The 15560-nt window shown below is 50.9% G+C and overlaps 1 protein-coding gene across 1 annotated transcript in view; it reads right to left on the bottom strand.

Annotated features, from left to right (window-relative positions):
- MBP (myelin basic protein) overlaps window positions 1–6935 on the bottom strand; it is an 80147-nt gene extending 73212 nt beyond the window's left edge. The window contains exon 1 of the mRNA XM_079785203.1: window positions 6628–6935. The gene's annotated coding sequence lies outside the window, so the exon portion shown is untranslated. The remainder of the gene's footprint in view (window positions 1–6627) is intronic.
- Window positions 6936–15560: the final 8625 nt, after the last annotated feature.

Here is a 15560-nt window from a genome sequence, read left to right on the forward strand (position 1 = left end):
CCTGAAACTAAGGGGAGAGTCTCTGGTGCTGCAAGCTGTGCGGGAAGGCAGACATTGGGAAGGGAGGTGAGGGAGCAGCCCCTCCATGAATGGGACTTTGGGAAGCAGTCCTGAGGATCAACACCCAGGCAGGCCAGGGACAGGCAGGCGGCTGGGGGTAGCTGTGTTCAGGGCAGAAGAGACTTTGCAGCCCAGCGTTGATTCCAAACAGCCAGGGAGCCTCCGTCCCTCCTCCAGTGCAGCCCCTCCGCAAAGCCCTGTGGAGTTTGGTCATGCACATCCCAGGGCACTTAGAAATATTCTGCCTTGGGAAACTGGTCCACCACCACCCCCTGGGAAACTGTGGCCCTCCAAGTCCCCTCCTCACACTCTAAAGCACTTTCAGGGCAAGAACTCCATCTACTTTATCTCCACGTCCTTAGACACGCATGGCACGGCACACCACACGGGCAGTGAGGTTTTAAAAAGTAACCATGCGTTTGCTCTATTTCGGAAGCCTGCAACATAGCTCTGCACTTCTTGCTTTCCTAGTTTAGCAAAAAATGTTGGGTTCCAACTATGCGAGAAACCAGATGAAGAGCATGAGTGTCCATAAATATTCCTCATTAGATATGCTGGCATGCACAAGGCAGGAGGAAAAATGTTATTCTCTAACTGTGGGGAAAGCATCAAAAATAAGCATATAAGTGAAAATATATCGTCAGCATAGAACTTTATTTTCCATGAGTCATTCCTTCTAACGTAGAGCCAGATTATCAGGAAGCATAAAGAACTTCTTGGGAGCTCCTTTAAGACTGTGGTGTGGTGTGGCCGAGACAGGGGCCTAGGACTGCACTGAATAAGAATTCTGGGTTAAATGTATGCAGGTGACTGGCAAACCCCCAGGGGAACATTAGCGCCAACCCTGCCCCATAGCCTGGTGAGAAGACCTAGGTCCAGGCAGGTGCCTCTGCTAATGCTTTGGTGGGAGCCTGCTCTTGCCTCCCAGCCAGCTCCTCCCCTGCTGGCAGCATGACTGACTCGGTGAGTGTGTGGTGTGTGTTGCCTCTCGGTTTCCAGATCAGCCTCCAGATGCAGCAGGGATAGCGTTGAGAGTTTCTCTCTGTTTAGGTTGGCGGGTGATGTGGACGTGGCCTGGTGTGTCTGGGTGAGCTCTGTGGGAGGAGCCATCCTAGCAGCTGCCTGTGCTCCTGCCCGCAGGGCAGCACTGACTGGAGGGGTGGGCAGGACTGAGCCTGGGGCCAGGGATCTCAGGTCGGTGGGGACATCCATGTCATCTGATTCTTAAAGTTTGGGGCCACTGCCAGCATGGTGCAAGCAGTGAACAAGGGCCATCAGGAAAGTGAAGGGGAAGCAGTTCTCTTGCTGTGATAGGACACACCTCATCAGAACGACACTGATTTTGAAACTGGGTCAGTGGCTGATCAGTGGTGACAGAGGGTGATACCGTCAGTGTGTGGGGGAGTTTTTCTGAGGCTGAAGCCGAAGCTTTCTCACAGGAAATGCGATCTGGTCAGAGCCCCCCGGCTGCTTTTCCTGAGGATATAAGGCTTCTCCTTGGTATGGACTGAAACTTGTAAAATGCAAACATAGTTGCAAGAGCCATTTGTTTCGTGTTATGAAATGCACTGGCTTCAACAGCATGCTAATTGAGGTAATGTCGTAATTCAGGTTGGTGAACAGCCCTGCCTTGCTGGATTTCTATATTTATTACACATGCAATTAATCACAACACAGTGTTCTTTTATGTATTTACTAGAGGCCCAGTGCACGGGTTCATGCACTGATGGGGGTCCCTCGGCCTGGCCTGTGGGGATAGGGCCAAAACCGGCTCTCCAACATCTCCCAAGGAGTCTCAGATTGTGAGAGGGCACAGGCCAGGCTGAGGGACCCCACTGGTGCATGATCGGGGCTGGGGAATGACCGCGGAAGGGCTCCAGGGTGTGTCTGGCCCATCTCGCCCAGTCCTGATCAGCCAGACCTCAGCAGCAAGCTAACCTACCAGTTAGAATGTCTGTCCCCTGGAGGTCAGTGTGCATCATAGCGACTGGACAAATGGTTGGAGGGACAATTAGCATATTAGCCTTTTATATATATACTAGAGGCCCAGTGCACGAATTTGTGCACGGGTGGGGCCAATCAAGGGTGGAGCTGGCTTGGGGGAGGGGTCCCCATCAGTTGGCCAGCCAGCCCCACCCCTAATTGGAGTGGGGGGGGACGAATGGGGGCCTGGCTGGCCGCCCCTTTGTTGAACACCTGGTCAAGGGGACAATTTGCATATTAGCCTTCTATTATATAAGAAGATGTATATTTTTTCCAAGAAATATACATACCATATTTATTCATTAGCAATGTGATGTTTCTCATTCAACATTGTTACTTTGAACTTGAGCTATGTGGATACCTTAAGTTCTAGGTAATTTAGTTTAACTCCTATGACTACATCATAATATATACCCATAACCCTACTCATGGGCCATTTGTCTGTTTCTCTCCCTTTTTTAGTATCAAAATCTTTATTCATTAAAATATGTAGGCATAGCTAAGGGAGTACTGAGAGGGAAATTTATAGCACTAAATGATTACATCAGAAAAGAGAAAAAGTCTCAAATTGATAATCTAAGTTCTAACTTAAGAAACTAAGAAAGAAGAGTTAAATATACCCAAAGACAGTAGAAAGAAAGAAATAATAAAGATAAGCATAGAAACCAATGAAAATGAAAACAGAAAAATCAATGAAACAAAAAGCTAGTTCTTAGGGAAAAAAATCAATAAAATTGATCATTCTCCAGCAGAACTGACATAAAAAAGAAGAAGACACAAAAATCACCTCTATTGAGGCTCCTACTATAGACCCTGTGGATGTTAGAAGAATAGTAAGGGGTTCTATTTTAAGATGTACCCATGAATGGCATGGGTGGTGGTCCATTTGTACCAGGGAATACTACTCAGCAATGAAAAATAATGAGCTATAGATATACTCAAGAGAATTGTATTTAATGAAAACAAACCAATCTGAAAAGGTTCCACATTGTAAGGTTTCACTTGGATAGCATTCTCAAAATGATGAAATTATGGAAATTGGGGAACAGATGAGTGCATGCCAAGGGCTCAGGGAGGGAGAAGGGGGAAGATGGCTGTGTTTTTAAAGGACCACATGAGGAACCCTGTGATGAAACTGTCATATGTGACTGCGGATGGTCCCACAATTCCACATGTGTGATAAAATTACACAGAACTTTGAGCACACACGCACCCTCCCCCCCACATGCACCCTGGTGAAACCTGAAACCTCAGTAAGGTTGACAGATTGTATCAATGTTCATTTCCTGGTTGTGATATTGTTCTATAGTTTTGCATGATGTTATGAAGGGAATATGGATCTCTCTGTATGATTTCTTACAATTATCTCAAAATAAAGTTTTTAGAAATGGCTTCCATGAGCATCCTGTGTATGTATGTCACACACAGAGACCAGATTCTCCCCAATGAGACCACAGTGTCATAGGGGGTAACCATCTTTTCTGGCCATAGGACACATTCATCTCCAACTTTTCCAGATCCTTCTCTAAAGTGTCTGTTCTTTTTCACCCTCCTACTCATAACAACGTGAGTCAGAATTCAACAGTGTTCACCAGTACAATGGATATGAAAAATTTTCCCATTGATGTGATTTTCAATTCCCTGATAACATGTGGATAAAACACCTCAGCATATTTTATTAGCCTGGCTGGGTTTTCTCCTCCAGGCCAGCTGTCCTCTCGCATCTTTTTCTATTGCATGGCTTGTTTCATATTACTGAGTTTTAGAATTTTTTATATATCCCAGAGGCCCCACCCATGTCTGTTTGTCCCTGTCCTCTAATTATCTAGTTTTTAGAATAGAGCCTCACACCTACTCATTGGTGGTCACAGAAGCCAGAGTAAAATAGCATATAGATCCACATTTTTGAATTTTTAACAATGACTGAGCCTGGGACATTCCTATGGCTTCAGAATACGAGTTATCTGGCTGGAGCATGAGAGCGATTCTGCAGAGGCAGCTTTGGTGCACGCTGAGAGCTCCAGCCTCCCTCCCTTCTGGTCACCTCCCCAGCCCTGTTCTTGCAATAAGTCACTGCTATGCATCTCCTACTGGCTCTGTGTCTCTGGTTTAGCTGGACCACTACACACTCAGGAGGAGATTGGGAGTCTGCTCAGGAGAAAGGCCAGCTGTTGTTGGCTCTCTGTGTGGCTGGAGCACAGGGCATCCACTGTGGTGTAAAACCATCTCCAAGCCCCCAAGTTCAGCTGGTTTCAGCTTCCTTCAGGGTGTCTTTTGGACCAACAGAAGCATCTGACTGCTGGATGACTACTTAATAGAAATCACACTATGTCTTCCGAATACTTTCTTCTCTCAGGAATGACAACTGAGGAAGGCAAGGAGAGGATGACTAACAAAGACACGTGCAGCACCATTACAGTCAAATCATCCTGAAGAGGAAGCATGGTTTTGGGCGTGGTTACTCACTCATGGTGGAATTTTAAGAAGAAGGAGAAGAGGAAGCCAGCTCTGTAAGGTTCCTGAGCTGTCCTATTCACCAAGGCCGCGCAGGGCGGCAACCCAGACGGGTGACGGGCTCCTGGAATGGGCCTCGTGTGCCCCCGTGTCTCCGTGCCTTGGTTTACTCAGCAGAAACCAGGGTGTAGGAGTCATTATATCAGAGGAGAGCATCCTGGGGCAGTCACAACTGTGACGAGGTGGTCTGTGGCTCGCAGAGGAGCCTGGGCAGTAAGTGCTGCCTGGATACCTGGGTAGAAAGGCAGCCAGACAGTTGCTAACTTTGTGTCAAATTTTTAAAGAATCTAGAGAGAAAGGAAAAAGCCAACGAAATGACCTTCGACGAAGAGTTAAAAATCCAGACAGAAACAGGACAGGTACCAGAAAGGTTTCCCAGCTCGTTGTCCTCATGGACCCACCCACCGTTCAAAACCACGACTGGGCATTACAAGCCAAATCACAGAACGGGAAGCTTGCCTTGCGCGTCCTCACCTTTGGGCAGAAAGGTGATACTTTAGAGAGATTTTCTAAGTGGACGTGAACCAAACAGCTTTTGCTTAACCCCAAGTAAATGAAAGTAGTTGTTTCAGAACCGTTACATCCTTGGGAGTTACTGTTAACGACGTTTTACAATACTTTTTAACTGCAGTCTCTCCCTTCAGGTTTTTGTTTACCGCACTTAAAATAAAACTGCTGATGGGCACTGTGCCTTGGCTGGTAGAAACATAGCTATTAGGCTGCGGCCTCCGCCTGGGTCCTTTGGCCCATCCTTGGGGAAGAGCTGCCTCTTGCCAGCTCCCCAGCTCTGCACACCTGGGCCCAGAGGCTCCCAGGTAGCTGCCAGGGAGCCTGGGTGCAGGACTGAGCGGATTAGGGATCAGGGTGGCCCTGACCTTTGGGCTACTGTTCTGTACAAGTCTCCCTGACTTTGGCAGGCTGTAATCTTCTCCCCAAACCACAGGTTTTAAATAGAGGGACCCATAAAGTTCCCTTCTTTTGAAACACAGTGTGGGTGTCAGCTGCCAGTACAGCCCCCCGCCTGCCCCCGACCCCCCCCCCAGCTGTGCCAGTGACTTCCGTGGGTGCAGAGATCAAGGGAACACATGGTATTGATTCTCATGTCTTTCAACTGCGGAACAGAGAACCAGGAACCGGGGTGCACCCATTTCCTGCCAGCGTCCTACCCAGGTCTCCAAAGAAACCGAACCCTTTTCACAAACCCCACCGCTTCCTCGGAAGCCCAAGAAAGTAGACCCTCAGGGACACTAGGCGCTGCCCCCAGCACCCCACCACCTAGAGCCACCTGGGCTCGGGGCATGACTGCAGACACAACATGTTCAAATGCTGCTGATTCCAAGAGAAATACCTTCGGGGCGCCCCTCCTGGCCTGTGGGGCTCAGGGAGGCTTCCCGCCCAAGAGGGCCCTCGCCAGCAAGTGGGCGCAGGTGGGCGAAAGTGGAAGCCAGAGGCGGCAAGCAGCGCGGCGGGCTGGGTCGGCCCAGCAAAGGCGGAAGCGGGGCCAGTGGCTTCTCCCCACCTCTGAGCACAAAGGGAAGCTAGGGCTCCCCTGGGGGTGCGGGGGAAGGGTGGTCCGCTGGGCTCCAGGTGAGGAATTAGGAGGCACTTTAAGCTCCTAGGGACCCCAGCCTTCCTCTCAGCTCCTCAATGAACGTCTCCGCGCAGCCCAGTGTGGCCACTCCGGCCTTGGTCACCTCCCACCCCTACACCGCCACCCCCAGCCGAGCGCTCCTCCGCGACCCCGACCCGGAGCTGGGCCAGAGACCACCCGGGAACCCGCCGACTCCAGACCCGCTCAACACCCGCGCCCGTCAAGCGCAGGGAGCCCACTGGCCGCCACCTGCCCCACCTGCCCTGCCCTCTGCGCGCCCGCCACGGGGTTCCCGCACGCGGCCCGGAAGGGACCCTAGTCCAGAGCAAAGACAGCCCCCACCCTGGGCCTCCTTCCACCCGGGCCTCCTCCCACCCCGTGCCCCGCGCCCCCCGCCCCGCTCTGGGCCCCGCCGTGCGTCCGCGCCCCGCTACCAGAGCGCGGAGACAAAGCGCCGCCGCCCCCAGGAGGTCACCCACCTCGCTACGCTCGCCGCTCCCAGGCCGAGGGCTCCGCGGGGTCCAGGCCGCCTTCCCCCTGCCCGGGCCCCAAGCGCGGGGTCCCCGGGCCTTTGGCGCCGCCTTCCGGGTCGGGGACGCGGGCCGCCGGGGCCGGAGGCTCGTTCTCAGTGGTGCTCGGCAGAGACTGAAGGCGCAGCTCCGAGGCCGGCGCGCACCCCGCCCTCCCCGCCTCCCTCCTGGGCTTCCTTCTGCCAGGTAAACACCCCTGAGCCCCACCTCCTGCCCCGCGGGCGGGCGCAGAGGGAGACTGGAGGGCCCAGGGGACGACCTCGGGATGGCGTGGCCACAGGGAGCCTGGGACCCGCGAGGACCCAGGCAGGTCAGCCTGGGAGGGCGGGGCCGGAGTGCGCCCCGCCGACCTGCTGTGCCTCAGCCTGTGAAACCCCAGAGAGCACCTCCTCACTGCACCTCACAGCTGGCGACTCAGGCCCAGAGTGAGGGCAGCTGGTCCGAATCCATTGCTCATCAGGGTCCAGTGCCAGGTCTTCAGTGGTCGGGGTCCGGGTCTGAAGAGTCGTCTGACCCTTGGGGACATTGAGGGATTAGCTCTGCTAGGACCTTCAACCACAGGCAGGTCTGGGCTGGAGAGCACAGGGTTCCCTCCAGGCGGCAGGTGTGATGTGCCTGGAAACAACCAGAAAGTGCCCAGGAGAAGTGGGCCCCGCAGGCTGCAGCATAAGTTGGCTTGTGGTCCCTCCTCCTCATGGTCCCAAGGAAGCCTGCTGTTTGGACATTAGCCACCTGGAGGGACACACAGATTTGGTGGATTCAGAGGACCTTTCCCTGGATCCTCAGCCTCCTCTAGATGGTGGAAAAGTGGGAGTGAGAGAGAGAGAAAGACCCTCCACTGAGACCCTGGCATCCCTTCTGACTTATGTTCCAGGTCAGGGAACGAATCTGACACTTCCCAGGAGCCCAGGGACCAGACAGTGGACTGACACAGTGCCTTTGGCTGGTGGTGGTGGTGGGGTGTGTGTGTCTGGTGCTGGGCAGGACTCAGCAAGCCCCTGTACAGGGCCAGCAGTACAGGGCCTGCAGAGGCCACTTCCAGCGTGTTCCCAGGCTGCGTGCCCAAAGAGCCTTCACACACCCGGGATCCATCACCATGTTCAAATGCTGCTGATTCCAAGAGAAATACTAGTAGGTCTGCGATAATATAAATATTTAATCTGAGCCTTTCTCAAAGGATTGGCGAGAGGAGAGGACATCAGGTTGGCCCTCATCCACTCTCACGGGTGTCCTCACAAGAGGAGGGCAGAGGAGAAGCCACGTGCACAGGGGGGCAGGGGTTGGAGGGAGGTGGCAACAAGCCGAGGAAGGCCTGGGCCACCAGGAGCTGGAGGAGGCAAGAAGGACCCCCTCACACACACACCCAGAGATGCGTAGTGACCACACCTTGGTCACAGAGTTCTTGGTCTAGACGGTGAGAGAACGCATTTCTCTTGTGAAGGACAAGAGGGAAACGGGGTGCCCGATGCAGAGAGGCCAAGGGCTGAGACTGTCCTGGCCCCACCTCAGCCACCTGAGCCAGCTGGGCTGCTTCAGGACAGCCCCACGCAACACCCAACCCCCTGACCTCCCTGCCCATCTTCAGGAGCCTCCCCTGCCACTGCAGGCACTTGGTTCCCCAGTGCCCTCCTGGTGGGACTCCTGTGGGCAGGCGCAGGCTCCCACCCACCAGGCCAGCATCAGTCATGTCTGCATGGGCGCCTGAAAAACCCAGAAAGTGGGCGGTGAGCCTGCTTGAGGTCGGAGAAGACCTGAGGGTCCCATGATGTGATCCTTGGGGTGAAAAGCACAACGGAGCAAGGACAGGTAGGGGTGCCAGCTGAGCGAGCTCAGGGGCATGAGATGCAGAGGAGCTGCGGGACTTCTGGGGCGCAACACTGTGGCAGGGTGGTAGGAGAGAGAGAGGAGGCCAGGGACACAGGGAGGGCTGGGCAGTCCTTGCCAGGAGCTGCGAGGCTTCCTACAGTGAGCAGGGCTTAAGGCCCAGGAAGCTTTGGGACTGTGGGCTCCCAGCTCGGGGGGGGGGGGGGGGGGGGGGGGGGGGGGGTGGGGGGAGGGGGGGGGGGGGGGGGGGGAGGGGGTTGGACTAATGGGGAGAGATTGGAGTACAGAGAACACTGGGGAGAGAAGCGGTAATTACAGTGATCAGCTAACGTGGCTCCAGCCGTGGCCTAGTTCCAGCACTGCTCTAAATCCCACGCGGCTGGGGATGCAAGCTCGATTCCGATTCCGTGTTACAAGGGGCACAGGGCCGCCCAGGGGCACCAGCTGGAGCCTTTGCCGCGGCATCACTACTGCTTTTTAAGCCCGTGAAGGTGAGGGAGGGGGCCCTGCATGGCTGCCCAGGATAAGTATCTGCTGTTTGTCACAGGGGCTGCAGTGGGGACTCGGTGGCAGGTAGGCTGGGGCAGGGCGGAAGGCAGGGCCCATTGCTTTGCACAGGGCTAGGGGAGGACCGGGAGGGGCTGCAGAAGAAGGGAAGGCCCCTGGATGACACTCAGCTTCTGCCAGGATGGCTGGTGGGTGTTGGCTGAGACCGAGAGCATGGGGTGAGCTGCAGGTCCGATGGAGAGAGGGAGACATGGCTCTCCCAGGCAGGCTGGCAGTGGGGTCTGGGAAGTTCAGGTGACACGTTGGTAGTCGTATTCCTAAGGCATGGTAGGTAGGATGTCATGTCATAAACAGCTCTGGCTGAGGGAGCCCCCTTCTTCTCCCACCCTTCCGCCCCCAGAGCTGCTGGTCCTGGTGGCCGAGGCCTCCCTCCACAGTCAGGGCCTGGATAGGACCCGCAGTCCCACGTCCATATGTGGAAGTGCTTCTGAGGGACTGTAAATGCCCCAAATTAATCTCCCTTCACCTTGTTTGGTGTTTATGGACACGAGGGGGCATCCGAGTGTTGTGGGTACAAAGCCTAACCATTGGGAAGCCATTTTAAAGAAACAGGGCAGAAGAATTGAACGTGCTGTGAGGTCCATGGGCAGTAAGGGACCTTGGTGGCAGAGCTCCACCAGCCCTGTAACCGCCTCCACGTGGCTCTGTGGTCTTGCAGGTAAAATGCTCATTCAAAGTCAGGCCCCCAGGCCTCCTCTCGGCTGTCGGGGCCACATATTCATGAGTCTCTTCTTGGACCTGGTGCTTCCTGTTCCTGCGACTTCACTGTGGCACGGGCCCAGTGAAAGGTCTGGAGTCTGACTCTGTACAAAGCCCCTCAGCCTTCAGCGGGCTTTGCCCCTTCTGGTATGTGTTATGACATACGCACCAGCACCAACCGTGAGAACATGATTCTGTGTTTGGAGCTCCTGGCTAAACTGAGATGGACGCCGGCAGTTTTTAGTGACATACCTGGTAAGTGTTCTTTCTGGCTTTTAACTGTTTTACCTCTCAGAGCACTGGGTACTCATGGGCAGGGTTGGAGGAAGCCAGGCTGTGGTTGGGTGGCGGCACCCCTGTGCTGCCGCTCCTGGGGTGGATGTTTGCAGAGACATTCCTGTTGCAGCCAGAGCAGTGCCTGCAAAAGCTCATCTGGTCAGAACAGCAGAAGGCTCCCTGCACTGCCAAAGGATCGATGGGGTGAGCAAGGCTTGTGTGGGCTCAACAGCGTCATACGTGGTCACATTTATGTTAAGAAAAGCTGTCTATGCTGCTCCAGATCCAAACAATGTTAAGTTACCCTGAGATCCTCTGTCCACAGGTCTGACATGACCAACTAGCCCTCGGAGTCAGACTGTCCCATAAATCAGATTGTGAGCTGTAGGGGGAAAGGTCTTCTGTTCACAGAGCTGTGGTTCATGTCCCCTCTGTCCTCAGGAAGTGGCTGGTTCCGAAGCAAGCTTACATCTTTCCTGCAGGGCCTACCACTCTCCCACGCTGGGAATGTCCCACGTTCCCCAACCCCACAGAGTACATCCTCCCAGTGCCAATGCATAACCACAGTGCTTTAGCCATGTGTTCACCTTTAAAATGGCAAGATGGCCAATCACTGCCCCATTGACTTCAAACCAGCCAATTCCCCATTTAGAGGTTGTTCCTAATAACCTTCCACTCCTGGACCAAAGTATTTTCTGGGTGCAATGAGAAGGGAACCGGCGAAACAGTGACTGAGCATTGAAAGGAAGTTCAGAAGGAAGGCTGTTCAGGTATGACGTGAATTGGCAGCTCGGATGACAGGACCAGGGTCAACATCTCTCCTTCCACTTTGCACTCAGCGCAGTTTCTTTTTTTGGCAGGACTCTCTCATTTTCCTGGGGGCTTCTGGCAGCTCCCGCACCCCCATTGAGAGTCAGTCTTCACACAAAAGTCTGGGCTCTGTGTGGCAGGGCAGCTGCAGTGTGTGGTCATATTTGAAACAAGGACCATGATCAGAAGGCTAGTTCAGTCAGGAGCTCTAAGCCCACCAGGAGCAGCGGCGGCTTCCTGGGAAGGTGGAGCTCCCATTTACACGTGGAAACTCAGGTAAGAATAATTTCTGTCACTGACATGTACAGTAGAGGTTTAGCATAGAAAAAAACATGGACAAGGAGCCAGCCAGCCTGGCTTTGATCTTTGCTCTGTGACTCATTGGCTGTGTGACCTTGGTCGAATTATTTAACCCCGGTTTGTTCACTTGTAAAACGGTGATAAAAATACCTCTCTCCTTATTCCGAGGACTGTCCCGAGAATGAAATGAGACACTATGTGTATGATGCTCAGACAGGGTCTGGTATGTAGTAAAGACTAATTGAGTGTTTGCTCTGTGTCTGTGTATTTTTATATATAAAAGGAAGTAAACACTAGTAGTTTAAAGGGCATGAGATAACCACAACCAGGCTAACTGATTATCGTCGAATGGCAGCTTTATGAGAAGGGCCTCATTATCATTAAACATGAGTAATGAAGACAATCTCAACTTCTTATTACCTAGTGTTCATATGAATGAGCACCGGAGGAGGTTTGAAAAGTTTATTCTTGTAAGTAGCTTGAACAGTCTCCTTGCAAAATTGTGTGCTTTTGCTAATAGATAATTGAAATGGTGTGGTTTTCAAGTGAGAGAAGCATTTGCTGTGTCCACAAAGCTGGGAGCTGGCTGCCTGAGTCAGAGCCTTGAGGCATAGATCCCTCTTGAGCTGAGTAGGCTCCATTGGCCAATGGTACACCTCCTTGAGGTATGAGAGTGGAGGCCCCTGATGTTAGGGTGTTTGGTAAAGTGAATCACTTCCCATAAATGATGAGGAATTAATTAACCTTGGGCTGCTGGTTTGTCTCCCAGGAGAAATCTCAGAAACAGCTCTTCCCTACTCTCTTTGGCTCTTGGGCCCACGCTGTACAAAGCCTGGGGTTCCTTGCTTTAACTGCGGATGATTGAAATTGGGAAATAAGGCAAATATATAATCAAGTAGGCAGAAAAGCGCAGTTAAAGCTGATTAAGTATTAGGTGCACCCTCCCATTACACCTCAGGACATCATCCGACGGCTTACCTGGTGCCTTGCACTGTGTGTGCAGCATGTAAATTCCATCAGCATGGTTCTGATGGAAGCACACAGAATTCATCACCATGAATCAGGTCCTTTAAGTGAACCCTGGAACGATAAAGGGCCATTTGGAAGCTGTCCTGCTTCTTGAGGCCCCCAGGCAATTTGTTTCGGGCACTAAGATTATGACTTGAAAAAGCTGAGTCAGTGCCACAAAGAATCTACTCACAAAGGCAATTTATCTCAATACTAGTATTTTCCAAGAGCTTCTGTCCTTGCAACAACTGTCAGAGGTGGCTTGTGGATCAATTACTATTGTAGCATGAGGATGTGTATTCCTCAGGAAAAGTAAAATCAATCAGAGATGGAGGTATCAACAGAAGCAATCAGAGATGAAGATATCTACAGAAGCAATCAGAGATGGAGATATCTACCTATCTACTGACCTATCTGTCATCAATAAAGACATTTATTTGAAGGGATTGGATTACAGGACTGTGGGGCTGGTAACTGTGGAGTGTGCGGGGCAGACACAGGCTGAATCTCGAGCTGCAGTCTTGGGCAGAATTCCGTCTTCTCCAATAAACCTCAGCTTTCCTCAGGTGTTGCTCAGTAGGTGCCAGGGTTCTTGTCCCAGCCTTACAAAGGGTTCTGCAATCTGGAGAAAGGAGCTGCACATAGATTCAAGAAGGAGTCCAAAGACGAAAGATAATTTTGAAAGGCATTGGGTGTCAGAGGAGCTTTAGCTAAAAGAACTGAAGACTACCCCTTGTCTAAGGAACCCATGCTATTTATTAACACAATTTGTCCTAAGGCAAGGTGGAGATAATACACTTCAAAGGGTAGGGTACAGAAGCATTGTCAGTTTGGGGAATAACCTACAGCTGTTCAGGTGTTTGGCCAACAGGAGGCAAAAAAATACAGATTTAAGATGCTCTGAGCTGTCTGGCAGTAAACAATCCTATTCAGGTTTGGGGGAAGTGCCCTTCAGCCATTCCAGATGATTCAGCTCTGCTGACATGCTGGAATTGGCTTCTGGCAAGTAGGCTTCCCAGGGACTGCAGAGTCTCACCCATATTATCAATGGTAAGGTCGACTGACGGAAGGTATTAGTCATGAGTACAAGATACCTTTACAGCAGCCCCTAGATCAGTACTTGATTAACAACAGGTACCTAATGCTTCACCCAGCAGAGATAAAATTTACCCATCAAAGAGGCGTTCACTGTTTCATAAGAAAACTTGGGAATGTGTACAGACTTTCTTGACAAACATGGACTTCCTCACATCACTGACTAGAATTACACATACTCCTCTTTTCCTTACAACTTTTAGAGTTGTGGTCCAATTTCATGTTCAACATACTAGTAGGTGGCACAAATGCTAGAATATGTTTTCCCTTGTCTCTGACTCTTTATGAATGTTAAGGAAATAATCGCCTTTAGGAAGAGCTGGAAGATGAAAGTCCTCCAAGACCTTTGCGCCCAATACCCTGGGGCATGGTGGCGTTTTGTGCTAATGCTGCCTCTCAACTTCCTTAAAATGCCGAATTATTCTCTCCTTGGAGGGGTGCAATCACTTCTCTGCTGACTATTATGAAGACTATAGATAAAAGCAAAGTCTGAAATGTTGTTCTACAAAAGTTATTTAATATCTCTAGCCTGTTGTGGAAATCCACCCAAGATGCCCACTGATGTGTGGCTTTGCCGTCCTGCCTGGAAGACACAGTCATAGCTGCTTTTATGAAAAAATCAGTCTACTCTCCATGCAATATACACTGAGTGGCCAGATTATTATGATCTCTGAACGCATAATAATCTGGCCACTCAGTGTATATCCTATATAATAAAAGGCTAATATGCAAATTGTCCCCTCGACCAGGAGTTCGACCAGCAGGCAGGCCGGCCAACCACCCATGTCCCTTCCCACTGGCTGGACCCCACCCATGCACGAAGTCATGCACTGGGCGTCCAATATATATATATATACTGAGTGGCCAGATTATTATGCGTTCAGAGATCATAATAATCTGGCCACTCAGTGTATATTTTCATGATAGGAGAGTATAGCTGAGGTCAGCCAAATTCTAAGGCAGAAGTGGCTGGAACTAGGAGGCCTTGGAAATGTCCTCTCCTGTCTTCCCAATTATATCAATTTTCCACTGGCCGATAATGGAAATTCTAACATTATTATTTTAAAGCTTTGATTCATGACAAAATGCAAATGCCACTGGGAGAGGTAAGGGAAATGGAAGCTATCAACTATTTTCATGTTGGATAAATGCATATCGGATCTTCCCTGATCTGATTTCACAAGGATGGAGGAACGGTCATGAGATAAGCAAGCTCTTGGTGGGCATGGTGCTGAGGAGGCGGGCTGGAGGTGAGGTCAGAGGCCCCGCAGGCCATCTTTTTTCTTTACTTCCACATTTTATCAAACATAAACCTGACCAAATGTTTTTAAAAACATAAAATCAACAATCAATATTGCAGGATCATTTCTATGACATTCAATGCTAATGATTCAAAGAATTAACTACCTGCAGGAGGTAGAAAGGTTTGGGAGATAATTTAAATACTGAAAATGTTGTGAAATGGTTCAAAGTATTTTTATAAATCATCATTTGGAAAGCCTGGCTGACATGTGGTCGGAGTCATAGACTACAGGACCCAGAAGGTAACATTGGCAAAGAGTGTGTCCGCCCATAGGGCTAGCTCGCTGCTCATGGGCTCTCAAAGCCTGGGGCAATCTCTCACCTGTTCCCAGCCTGAGTCCTCCCAGGGCAACCGCGTTGGCAGTTTCTGGCTTATCCTTTCAGAAATATATTATATCATGACTATGTGTTTGCTCCTGTATGTAATAAAAAAGAATATATGTATTATATATTTATATTATATATAGCATATACTTTCTCCCTTCTCTTAACCCTTCTGCATTGTGACATATGTGACATTATGTTTATGTATGTAATATCAAGTTTATAAGCTGTTCCATACATTGCTTTCTTACGCTCAGCACCATAGTAGTCCTTGAGGAATACTCTCATTTCTCAACATCTGAATAGAATTTTATTTTGTGAATGTAGTGTAATTTATTTGCCTGGTCCCATAGTCAGAGACTTTTGGGTTATTTCCTAACTTTTATAACACATAATGTCGAAATACCTCACACCTATGTCATTCTACACACCTGTAAATCTATCTGTAAAGTAGCTGTTGGGTCAAAGGTATGTGCTGGAGGAGGTCAAGGAGAGGAGCTGACTGCGGTTGACCCTCCAGCTGGCCCTGGATAATGGGAGGTTCCTCTCCCATCCCCTGTCCTTGGAATGTACATCTAGTCCACCGTGGGAGCTTAAAGGAAGTGGGAGAAAGCAAGGTGGGGATTGGGTGACAGGATAGTCAACAGGATTGTGAGCTCTCTTGAGGGTGGTTTTGA

The sequence above is a fragment of the Cnephaeus nilssonii genome (assembly GCF_951640355.1).
Source record: "Cnephaeus nilssonii genome assembly, chromosome: 11".
Taxonomy (NCBI): domain Eukaryota; kingdom Metazoa; phylum Chordata; class Mammalia; order Chiroptera; family Vespertilionidae; genus Cnephaeus; species Cnephaeus nilssonii.